At 35.5% G+C, this 13,488-nt stretch overlaps 1 protein-coding gene across 3 annotated transcripts in view; it reads left to right on the forward strand.

Moving 5' to 3' along the window:
• Positions 1-13,488, forward strand: part of LOC126751974 (uncharacterized) — a 297,586-nt gene that overhangs the window by 121,678 nt on the left and 162,420 nt on the right. For all 3 annotated transcript variants that reach the window (XM_050462481.1, XM_050462483.1, XM_050462482.1), the window contains exon 3: positions 10,662-10,687. The gene's annotated coding sequence lies outside the window, so the exon portion shown is untranslated. The remainder of the gene's footprint in view (positions 1-10,661; positions 10,688-13,488) is intronic.

A 13,488-nucleotide genomic window follows, 5' to 3' on the forward strand; every position in this document is an offset into this window, starting at 1 on the left:
ACAATTTATCCCAATACTGCAAAACTTACGGTAGTAAATTTACTTTGATAGCTTTTAGAGATAACTTTGTTATAGTTTGAAGAGATATACTAAAGGCTCTTGCTGCTGATCACATCAGGAATAATCTACTATTTCTGTAATGGTCTTTTAGTGGCAGTTTTTGTCAACATTGCTGACAAAGCCACGAAGAATTTAGTTTTTCGAAATAATGTTGATGACTCTTAAATAATTTAGAACTATGCTAATAACAGCACATCAGATTATAAAAGCTCCTTCAAAGCAATGAAAACCCAAAATTAGAGAAGAGCCAACGTAGTACAACTTTCAAATTGCTTGTATAATGCTATAGCTAAATTTTGCTTTTGTAAATCCTGGTCACATATGTCACAGCCGAAACAGGTAACGGTAGAAAATTTCCATAATCTCTGACTCTATCATTCTTCAAAAAAAAACTTCATTTGTATAACTCGTATATATATAAAGATATTTCAATTAACCGGTAGAGAATTATAAGTCGCAACAGTCAGTCAACGAAATGCAGTCATTTTTTGTTCTAATTTACTAATTTTGTAAACTCGGCACGGGAGCTTGCAACATGCGTGATCATCTGCCAACTCAATTTTCGCTCGTTACAAAAAGTATCGATTATTTTTAAAGAGCACAACGCTTTCACGTTATGTAATGATTTAAATTTTAAAACACACATGTGAAACTTTAAGTAGGCACACACAGAGCAGCGGCTGCGTATGGATTCATTTGGGAGATGGGTAAGGGCAGAGCGTGTATGCGCGCGACACAGCGCCATAAATTATACGCACCCGAACAAATGCCCCTCGAGGCTTTTATAAATATAAATAAGTGTTGGGAAACATTTCGCTTTTTTTAACTAGGCCTTCTTCTTCCATAGTCGCGCATTAATTTATGAGGCAATATAAAATATTGCGGTTTTATTTATACTTACACGCACACATACACATGCGTAGCGTACGTTTTAAATAAATTACCAGCACGCAACAACAATGTTATCGATAGCGCTGCGTTTGCATGCGTGGCGCGATTATAAATACTCGAAACTGCTGCGAAGTGAACTTTGACCTCTTAAAGTGTAGTGAGAAAGGCAATGGATTTCATCTCCTGTGATGCTTTAAGCGCGCATGCAAGTGCATTTCTAGCGAAATTTCCAGCTGATTTATTCTATTGCACTCTTAGTGGCACACAAACATGTAGAAATTTACACATACAGGCACACATTAGCGCATAAATGCATACATAATCTCACACCCACGGCATTTAAGCGATTTTATGTCCACTTGTTTTGACCCACGTGGGCTTACTGCTCACATTTTAATTGCAACTACTTTCTGATTTGCTTGCAATTTTCTTATTTGGTTATTTTTATACCCTAAATAAGGCCGAGGGAAATGTTGGAGGCCTTATAATATATCAGTGATCAGTTTAATGAGCCATATTCGTCTTTCTCTCCATCTGTCTGTATAAACACGAACCAGTTCCACACTTTTTGAGATATTTGCTTCAAATTTTGCACACCTGTTTTTCTTTCCAAAAGGCAGCTCATTTATAAGAATCGCCGATATCGGATTACTATAACGTATAGCTGCCATACAAACTGACCGATGAAAATTAAGTCCTTACATGAAAAACTTTTTTAATTGAGGAGATATCATTACGCAATTTCGTTTAGATTATTTCTTAAAGCATTGCTACAATGTCCAAAGAAATTTTTCCCCTTGGCCTACTCTGGCATATAGCTGACATACGAACTGACCGTTCAAGCTCAGGACCTTGTGCGGAATACTTTTTATACTCTCGCAACAAAGTTGCTAACGAGAGTATTATAGTTTTGTTCACATAACGGTTGTTTGTAAGTCCTAAAACTAAAAGAGTCAGATATAGGGTTATATATACCAAAGTGATCAGGGCGACGAGTAGAGTCGAAATCCGGATGTCTGTCTGTCCGTCCGTCCGTCTGTCCGTCCGTCCGTGCAAGCTGTAACTTGAGTAAAAATTGAGATATCATGATGAAACTTGCTACACGTATTCCTTGGCTCCATAAGAAGGTTAAGTTCGAAGATGGGCAAAATCGGCCCACTGCCACGCCCACAAAATGGCGGAAACCGAAAACCTATAAAGTGTCATAACTAAGCCATAAATAAAGATATTAAAGTGAAATTTGGCGCAAAGGATCGCATTAGGGAGGGACATATTTGGAAGTAATTTTTTTGGAAAAGTGGGCGTGGCCCCGCCCCCTACTAAGTTTTTTGTGCATATCTCGGAAACTATTATAGCTATGTCAACCAAACTCTACAGAGTCGTTTTCTTCAGGTATTTCCATATACAGTTCAAAAATGGAAGAAATCGGATAATAACCACGCCCACCTCCCATACAAAGGTTATGTTCAAAATCACTAAAAGTGCGTTAACCGACTAACAAAAAACGTCAGAAACACTAAATTTTACGGAAGAAATGGCAGAAGGAAGCTGCACCCAGGCTTTTTTTAAAAATTGAAAATGGGCGTGGCGCCGCCCACTTATGGACCAAGAACCATATCTCAGGAGCTACTAGACCGATTTCAATGAAATTCGGTATATAATGTTTTCTTAACACCCTGATGACATGTACGAAATATGGCTGAAATCGGTTCACAACCACGCCTTCTTCCAATAAAAAGCTATTTTGAATTCCATCTGATGCCTTCTTTGTATAATACGAGTATAAACATTAGGAACCAATGATGATAGTGGAATAAAACTTTACAAAAATACGGTATTTGAAAAATATGTAAATGACGTATTATGAAATCTCGATTATCACTTTACCATGCGAGAGTATAAAATATTCGGTGACACCCGAACTTAGCCCTTCCTTACTTGTTTGCTTTGGGTTTTAGTCTATATAATGTTAAATTCATTTAGGTTATGCCATTCTATGTAAGTCTACGTTAAGTTATGTTAAGTTTTGTCATATAATATTATTTAGTATCATACTGGGTTGTACTTGTTTATTTTACAATGAATCTTCCCAAAATTTGGCACAGATTACTACCTAAGCCATTGCTATAATATCCGAATAAAATTTGCAGATCGGACCACTATAGCATATAGCTGCCATACAAACAGGACGTTTAAAATTAATTCCTTATATGAAAAACGTTTTTAATTGAGAAGATATCTTAACGCAATTTTGCTTAGATTATTACCTAAGGCATTGCTACAATCTCCGAAAAAATTGTTCAGATTAGACCACTATAGCATGTAGCTGCCGTACAACGTGACCGATCAAAATCAATATAAATACCTTTTTATTCACTTTGATACTATAAAAAATGCACTTGAGAAGGGTATAAAGCCAAAGTTATAATTTTTTCTTTGTTTCATATTTATTTCATAAAAAACAGACAGAAAAAGTAAGCACTGCAATGCCAATCACAGCTATCAATTACGCTTTAATTGTGGTCATTTCTAACACAACATGATAAATAAATAAATAACATGTTAGTAAAACACTAATGACTGGTATTGATATGTAAATTGAGTGCTCGATTTTTTCAATTTTTTCTTTAATGGAGAACAGCAATAACTTCACGCATACACAACCGCGTTGGCACAAGCGCAGTGCAGTCAGTCGCTACGGCAACCGCTTAACCACTGAAGCGTGCGGCGGTTTGCATTAACACACACATACACACATTCACTCAATTGGTTGAAGAAAAACCACAATCTGTTAGTCATTAGTAAAACTGATTGCTTTAAAACTGCATTTGACGGCGTCGATTTTTTTACTGCAGTTTTATTTGACGGTGAAACGCTAATTTACGGCTACTCAATATAATTTGAGAGGCGTGTACCACAACAAATATTATAATAATAAAGTCTGGCCATTCTTTGAGTTTTCAGGGTCGCATATATTTAGGAAACTAATTAAGAACGATTTGAAAGAAAACGAGCACTATTGAGTACAGTCGTATCAGACGCCTCTCGGTAGAGGGCTGCAAGTACTTAATATCTGTTAAGGGAAGTTTCCCAAAAGAGATTGCTCTATAAGCTAGGTTTTGGTAATATTTTCAAGTGGTTATGAAAATTGTATCGAAATTGTTCTGAAATTACTTTTATGTCCTGGAATAACGCTTTAGTAGTTATATTGACTTGTAATAGTATCTAGTTATATTAGGTTAGTAGTTAAGTTTACTGTTAATGTTTTATGATCTCAACAAAACCAGCCGAAGTAGGCAAACAAAATAGGATGTCAATGAAAGTCTGTGGAAAAGAATCTTTCAAAAAGTCGTTGAGTTCACTCTATGCCACTACTAAGAAAGCTTAACATTCTCATTTAACCATTATTGGAGTTTTTCACATTAATACATGTATAGTAGAAAATATGCAATAAATTATCTGAGAAGCTAAAGAGAGTTCCTAAATGTGCACTTAGCGAAAAGTTTCACGTTTTTCAATCTGCTAATGAAATGTACCTACAACTTTTTTTAAGTAAGACCCTGGATAATTTTTAAAGAATGGATTTTTCGGAGGAGACAGAATAGCCCCAATCTGCAACTGGATTTCATCTCCCATCAATTATATAAAGCTATGTCAGGATGAAATACCCTCTGATAAAATTTTGCCGGATCGTTCCAAAAAAAAAAAAATTAATAAATAGTACTTGAAATCACCCTGTTGGCTTTAAAGAGATAGCCGAGGTTTTCAACATCTCCTATGAATCGACTCAACACATTTTGGCTAATATTTTGTGTACAAAGCGTGTCAATGCTAGATACTTGAAGCTTTAGCAAAAAAGACTTTGAATAGAGTCGTGGGTTTATGAATAAAAAGTGGAAACTCTTCAACAACCAAGTTAATAGCGCTACAAAAATGACCCGAAATCGAAAGAACCAAAATTCGCCGAATGCGCCGAAGGCTATCCCAGTCAACGGCTGTAAGGACTGTATGGAAATTTGAATTAAGTATTAGCGTTATTGTGTTATTGTGTAGCAGAAGCCTATTTTGAAAGCCAAAATAAAGCTTTGTGTCAAAATCATATTAGAAGGTATACTAACAGTACTCTTTTAAACTCTAATTGGTATTCTCTCTTTTCTGAGTACCTAAGTATAGCGCTGTCACTTTAAAGTTAGTTTCCTACGTTATATTAATACTTTTCTAACTAGTCACAGTATGGGGGTGAAACACGCCCACAGGATGAGGCTGAAAAATTGAGAAGACTGCAGGAAATGTCTAGAGCAGGGCACCAGAAAAACAATAGAGCATACTATTTTGTGCACCTTTCCCGCATTGGCAAGACTACGCTGTAAGCATATGGGCTACTCACGGTATGACTGGAGGAGTCATCGGTAGTGAGGTCGCAGAGTCTGTTAAAATTCACACCAAGCGCAGGCATCTTAAAAGATGACTACTTCTTTTGCAACTGAATTCCACCAAATAGGTCTATGCGTGGCTTATTGTCATCCCAGATTAACCTTACCTAACCTAACCTAACCTATATGAATACTTTAGCGAGTGTCGTCAGTTTCAACATCGCTTGCCACTAATCTTACCATAATCTAGAAAAGTACGATTACTAACCGAACTGAACTTCCTTTCCCACCAAGTGACAAAAGGTATTTTTAATTTGTCGAAAAATATAGGAAATCCGGAATACCGAAAAAATCATTCTGTCATTGGACTCTACAATGAATGTTCTTTCAACACACAATCTTTAAAAAATTTGCATGCTGAAACAGACTTTGATAACTAAAAGTCCTTTTCCTGATCTTTCGCTGTGCAACGTATACGCTCCTTCCAACTCAAAACTGTTATAGAATCTTTTCATAAACTTTCTTATAACAATAATACCTACTAAATATTTTTTTAAATATAATCTCTCAGTTTTGTTAATATTACGGCCTTAATTCTATACACCATCATCACTCGTTTGAGAAAAATGTATAATAAATTTTTAAAGCTTGAACTTACCCTTAGCAACACAAGCTTATAATTTAGTATGTTTCCAGTTTGGCCCCAAACGGTGGTTTTTATTGCTGTGCTTATGATTTATATCGCAATAATATCATTCGTAAATGAACAAAACAGAAGTGAGAACATACAACAACCACCAAATAAAGAAGTAGCCGACAAAACGAGCAAAAACAGTAAAAACTGCTAAAAGAGGGGCGAAGTACATCAGCGAGCGTTTGGAGCGTGGCATGCCACTGTGTGGAACAACTTTTGGCCCTTTATCAAATTTATCGATTAGTGGGCAATTGTAACCGCAATATTTTCTTTTTGGCTAACTTTATGATAAATATTTGTGTGGCAGTAAGGGAAAAGATGATTATTTTATGGTAAAAAACTTAACTTTAAAGCTTTTGTATGGAAAATTAAGAATATTTGTAGATGTGAAGTAGTATTTCCTTATCTCACGCAAGAAAGATCTAGCTGGACATTAAAGCGTTAATAATTTTAAAGGTTAGTTTATTTAGACATCTGCTTTTCCAGAAGAAATAAAACTCAACTGAACTTAATATTATGGTCAACAATTTAAGTTTATTAAAAAAATAAGGCTTTGCCATTATATTTTAAAATAATTTCGGTTTAGCGACTGCCATAGCTTGTACAAATAAATCCCAGCTGAGAGGACTTTTTGAAGCAATTAGGACCGTATATCAGCAATAATGCTTCGAGTGCTCTTAACCTAGACGTCAATCGTCTCGGGCTTATCAGCGAAGACAAGCGACTTCACATAACCACTCCACATACCTGCGATACGAGACAATGCGCTTTACAAAAGTTTCCTTTAATAAAATGATTGCTTCGTCGCCGTCTTGTTGAAACCAAAGATCGTCTACAACTATATACTCCAATTCAGGCAAAAAAAGTCGTTAATCATGGCTCTGTCATGAACCAATAATTCCAATGATAAAACAATGACTAAGGATGTGTACTTGCATTAGAATGATGTAGTAAGCCTGCAAACGCAGATCCTTCCGAAAAATCTTCTAAAATCAAATGACTACAGCTCCAATTATTGCGCGCGATGTTATGAACTCATTCGGGCCTTCTTCGATACGCTGCTCCGCAGCTGAAATAGTGTCTTGAATACGCACTGTGCGAAGTCTCTGAGGATGCGCATGATCCACTAGACTAGAAATGGTTTGAAACCGATCCACCGTTGCTGGTATTGTCGACTTATGTTGAAAACCACACAACTAAAAAACCACCCGTTAATTATAATTGGAAAACGTCTAAGCCGATTTCATCAGATTTTAGCGCCAGCAGAATCCATGCTCTCAAAATTCATTAAACAGTTCTGAAAGCCATAATATTATATATTGTATATGGGGTGGGCAGAGTTATCCATTGATAGAACAACGTCACAATATTACATTATCAGGCGAAATCCGCATATAGGTTTATTAATATATATTTTACATTCACAATATTATCAGTATGAAGTTCGTTATTGGCACGGGAGTCGTCATATTCGATATCTGTAAAGATATAGCCATGCGGGCCATACACAGAAAGTAAGCGTGACTGTAAACCGATTTCGTTCATTTACAAAGTGTTAATTAAGGAAGAGATGAAAATCTTAGGAAATAATTATAAGTCAAACGGGTGGTGAGGCAGAAAATATCTTCTAAAAGTGGGCGTTGCACACCCATCATGCAATATTTTGAACCAAATGGTTAGACGAGTGTGGTAGATGAGATTTATATTCGAAAATCAATTCCTCTATTCATTGTGAGCAGTATGATATATTCTAAAACTACATACCTCGATTATATTTAGGTGCATGGCCACAAAAAATAAACCACAAATACGAATTCCAACGCCCAAATGAGTTTGAAATGCGTTTGCCGTTATCTTTTTCGTACACACATTACACACGTTTTAATGTTGTCTTTTCATATATTTATTATGAAGTCAATTCGAAAAATTCTACCTTGGCATCAAAGCGCAAATTAGACGCCTTCGCGAGGCGCTAAAATTGAAGTCTAGCAAAAAAAAAAGCTTTTAACCGAATTTTCGAAGAAAAAAATCGAGAATAAATTTGTAATTTTCGACGCGAAATTTGGCTCATGGGCACTGTGGTAGCGCCTTGAGCAAGTTAAATCAATTTGAGAACTTTTTTTCGCATAAAATCATAGAGAAACAAATACAAATTGCACACAAAGTAGCAGCGGCAACAATGGCTGGTGTTGCAACAGCAGTGCCGGCGTTGCCAACACGATTGTGTAGGAGACGTAGAGTCGCGCGAACGCGCTTTGAGGCGCGGAAACATTTTACAATGGAAACTTTTTGCATCACAACAACAAGAACAAGAACGGTAAAAATGTTAAGTCGTAAAACTATAAAAATTACAACATTTTTACTTTTAATTGCGAATGCTATTTCGTCATTGCATATGCATTTATTGTCTTAGCGTTTACTGTAATGCGCTCTTAAGCGCAAATATATACGGGTTTGTGTGTGTGTGTGTTTGTATGCCGCCGCTTAGTTTGGCGGCGCCGCTTGAGCGAAACTCGATATTGTACTTGAGCCGCGTGCGTTGGCGGGCTCAATGACTACCAAGCTTGAGCCGCCACACCAGCAACAACAACAATAGGTAAGCTGAGCGCAACAATAGCAAAAACAGCTAATATCTAAGCAAATAACTACAGTTTTTATATGCGGCCGCTAACAAATTGACAAGAAATTTAACTTCATTTACTAATCGTCGGTTGTTGGCTGTCGTTGTTGTTGTTGCATTTATTATTGTCCCATAACGTCGTACCCTTGCTAATTTATTCGCTTCAAAAGCGTGTTTATTTATTATTTCATTTAAAATATTTAGCATGTTTTGTTGCTATTGTATTTTTATTTGCTTGCTGTCTATTGATCGGTTGGCAATAAAATGATTATGCAAAAGGCGTGGGAAGCGGCTGCCGCGCTGTGACCGCCAACGCCTAACCGCATGCGAATGTGTATATGTGGTTGGGCGCATGCGCGCGCGACAAATTTGCATATGCTTTGCATATGTGATGCTGTTGATTCAATTGAAAAAAAAGAAATAAGTTATAAAAAATATTTAAAAAAAAGTTTTAAAAATAATAAAATTAATATAAATAAATAATAAGGTAACAAAATCCGTATCGTATTATTTTCAGCTTGAAGACTAGCTTTCCACTATGTTATATCATTTTCTGGTGATAATTTTAGCAAAGTCTCCAGAAATTGCAGTGATCTACTGCGAAGCACTTTCATTTACGAAAGGCAACGAGTTCCTGTATATTAGTTCGTAACTAGGCGGCAACTAGTTCCAATTTAGTCCAAAAAAGACTGCAAATAATTTATAACTAGGCCACAAATAGTTTGTAATTAGTCTGTAATGTAACAAGTCTCCAACGCGTCCCTAACCACTCTCTAACTAAGCCCTAACCAGTTCATAACTAGTTTGTAGTATGTAACTGGCCTACAACTAGCCCGTAGTTAGCCATCGACTTCTTTAAATCTTGTCCAAAAATCTAGCTCATAACAGTAATTCGTAGATTAGTTCGTAACTAGTTTGTAACTCGCGACAGCTAGTCTGTAGCTAGCCGGCAACTATTTCCAATCTTACCGGAAACTAGTCTATAACTAAGCCTCAAGTAGTATGCAAAGTAACTAGACTCCTAACCAGTTCATAACGAGGGCGTAAGTCATCCTCAAATAATTCGTTTGTAACTCGTCTATAACTAATTGGCAACTACTCTTACTCTAAAATTGGGCTTCAATCGGTTTATAACTAGTCTGTAATGTAGCAAGCCTCCAACTAGTCAGTTATAACTTGGACGCAAAGTGTCCCCGACTAACTAGACCAAACTAGTAACCAACTTATTTGTTACTAGTATGGAACTAGTCCCAAAATTATATATAACTAGTCTGGAATACGTCTCAAAACATTATGCAACTAGTCTCAAATTAATTTGTAACTACTAGGACTCGTAACAAGGCATATATAGGCGGAAACTAAACTTAAGTAAAGTCTAGACCCAAATTAGTATCCAACTTATTTGTAACTAATCCGAAACTAGTCACAAAACTATATATTACTAGTTCGGAACTAGGCTTAAAATAATATGCGGCTAGTTGCAAACTAGTCCGGAAGTAACTAGTTAACAACTAGTTCGTAGCAAGGCTAATACAGGCGGAAACTCTTCAACAGGTATCCAAGTAATTTATATTTTTTCAAACACTATTTCACAGTTACTGCTGAACTGGTACTTACACATGAATTATCAAACTACTTTGTAACCAGTTACTTAAAAAAGTATTATTTTTATGTAACTTTTGAAAGAGGTAATCTTCAAAAAATATTGGCCAAGGAATGTTCTTTCGAATGATAATAAACATTCCCCATTAGTTTTGAAGTTTCTGTGTTTTTTCTTTAAAAAAGTAGAGAACCTCGAAATGGGCCACCCTTTAATAAAATAAATTAGATACTGTGATGAGTTTCCATTTTGAAATATACTCGGTCTCACTTATTATTTATATTAATAAATTACTGCTGAATACAAACCATACTAAGGAACTAAAACGGAAACGGTTTTATGAAACCAACAGTTATTGTTTATAACATGCAATTTTTCATATATTCTCAACAAATTTTAACGGTAATTTTTTTTCTTTTGCAGATAAAAGCAGCAATGAACTAAATGTGGTGAGTGTCTAAAAAATAATTTTCCTCTAAATATATATAAGTAAATAGAAAGCTCAAACTGAAATGCAACTCTGTATCCATATCCATTGATATACCCTATATGCTTGAGAGCTCACACTTGTGTGCAATAAACTGAAGGATATCAACGATATTCCACTGAAATTTATATCAGTTTGTATTGTTTTTTTAACAAACACTTCTCGTAAATACATAGGTGAGTTTCTAAGGCCCGTCAGCAGGTGACAAGAGTAACTACTCAGTGCGATAAGTAAGTGCGAGCAAATATTATTCCTTAGAGTAGGACACACTTGAGTTCATGTGCCATAATTGAAGCGCAACACTGTAGTAAAAAGATCTATTTGAGAACTCAAGCAAATTTAAGTTGCTTAGCGGGAGTGCTGGTTGTTAGAAACGATACGTTATGACTGTGACTCTTTTAAAGATGAAACTTTGACTAAAATCACTGCGATTCGCCAATAACTGTTCCAGTATCCAACTATGCTGTGTTTCTAACTACTTTTCAATATTATTTTATAATAAAACATTTAAAAATTAACTAATTTTCTTAGTGATCGCTCATTGTCATGCAACTGCTCTAAAAGTCATCTCTTTCGGACCACTTTGCTTGTTTAATTATCAACGTCACGAAACTAACTTTACCTTTACACTTTACAAATAAAATGTTTATGCATTGATAGGAGTACCAGTATGGGGCTTAGCATACCATTTCCTATTTACACACTATATATGTATGTACATATAAATATTATTATACATACTTACATATGTATGTGTAGTATATGAGTTTATGTATTTGCAAAAGCTCTTAGGCATGCGGCCGCTGGACATTGAATGACACTTACGTTAAGAGCGGCAACATCAGCATTAACACTGTCAAACCATAAAAGCGCTCACACAGGCATGCAAATACAAATTACAAAAACACACATACACACATACACACATGTACCCACAAACATATCAGATGTATGTTTGTACATTGGTATGTCTCTAAATGTATGTATGTACATGTTGCTTTGCTATTCACATTAGTAGCAGCAATATTATTAATGTCTTCATTTTCACTTTTGCCTAAACCAACATGCCAGACACTCGATGCGCAGTGTGGGTGTAGTGGTGTGCGCATCATCATGTGACACTCGTCATTACCACTAACGGATAGGTCTATGAGTTACATAAGCAACCATATACCATATATATCTATACATATATAAAAGGTATGTAATTAATATATACATATGTACACATATAGGGTATAATATATATATTAAGTATTAGTGTGAGCCATAATTATAATCTTTTTTTACTTTTAAAGCTTTTATATATAAATTTCGAGTTTGAAAAAAGTCTTCTAAAGGTGGATTCTTTACGGAAATTTTATGTTCCTAAAGAACTTGCGATTTTTCTATGTTGGAATACCCCCTTAAATCCAGTCTTGAATGAATATTTTTTTACTAATGGTTATTTTTTTCTATAATTTCGATTGGTTAGTTTTCTTGGTTCACCCTAGTATGCTATATATAATATAAGTTACACTTATGTATATACTATGCGCATGTAATGCCTCGCACTGATACATAAACACATGCGTGTATGTGTATGCGTGCGCCCTTTCAGTTTCCATTAATTTGGTAATTTCCTCTGCTCCATTTGCCCCTTTGATTTCATGGTATTTCGACCGCAACTTGTGCGCTTAACCATCTGCTGGTCATTGCCATTTGCAAATTGGGATTTTGGTTGCACGCAACCATTGTTGCCATATATTTGTTGAATTTTTTTTTTAAATAAACCAAATTTGTTTTAATAGCCCTAAACTGAGAAAACCTCACAACTGATTTGTGAGGTTTGCGTTAAAACAGCAAATTTTATTGTTTATCAATTTTTCTATTGAATTGGAAATTTAGAGTCTGTAGAATGCATTTTCTATAAGTTCATATTTTTTGTAACCACTACACTCTTTTTTTAATTCCATAATTTTTTTACAATAAATATTTCACATAATTTTGATAGATAACCTCTTTCGCGATACTTTGCGATTCTGGTCAATTAGTCTTAACGACGAAATTTTTCATGGTTTTTCTAATGAATTCCTAAATTCCAAAAAAAAAAACCAAAAGGCCTGACCCACAAAACCGACTATAGAAAGAAGTAAAGTCAATAACCTCTTATATACCATTCTTTGCTCTGTCGTGTACATTTTCTGGGAAATGATATGAACGGGATGAGAATTTTAAATATCTTCTTTTGGTCTCCTTTACAATTCATGTTAAAATAACTCTAGACTAATTTAAGCTACAATGATGATGATCAGTTATATTCGTTGTCTACCTATCTACATTTATAAAATTCAGTAAAATTTATTTACTTCTAACTCGTGTTTTATTTCCTGATAAGATCATCGCCGAATAGTGTAAAAGACGAAAATAAATTACAGTGCGGTATTCTATTCTATAAAAGTTCCCACAATTATTTGAAGTATGTTTTATGCACTTCAGGTATTTTTTGCGCAACAGTCGGAAAATTCAGCCTCCACGAGGAAACATCCCCAAATGGGTTGAGGCTGATCGACTTCCCCGGGGCCCGAAATATGGTTATCTGTAGTACTAGACTCCAGCATAAAATTGAACGAGCGCAAGACGAGAGATATCCTGTCATCAAACAAACAGTCATCGCACTCGCGACTTGGCTCCCACGTCACTGTTGAGTCATAACTTTGAAGTTGTAGATACTTTCGTCTATCTTGGAACCAGTGTTAACACCACCAACAATGTCAGCCTGGA

Source organism: Bactrocera neohumeralis, chromosome 3, assembly GCF_024586455.1.
Source record: "Bactrocera neohumeralis isolate Rockhampton chromosome 3, APGP_CSIRO_Bneo_wtdbg2-racon-allhic-juicebox.fasta_v2, whole genome shotgun sequence".
Taxonomy (NCBI): Eukaryota; Metazoa; Arthropoda; class Insecta; order Diptera; family Tephritidae; genus Bactrocera; species Bactrocera neohumeralis.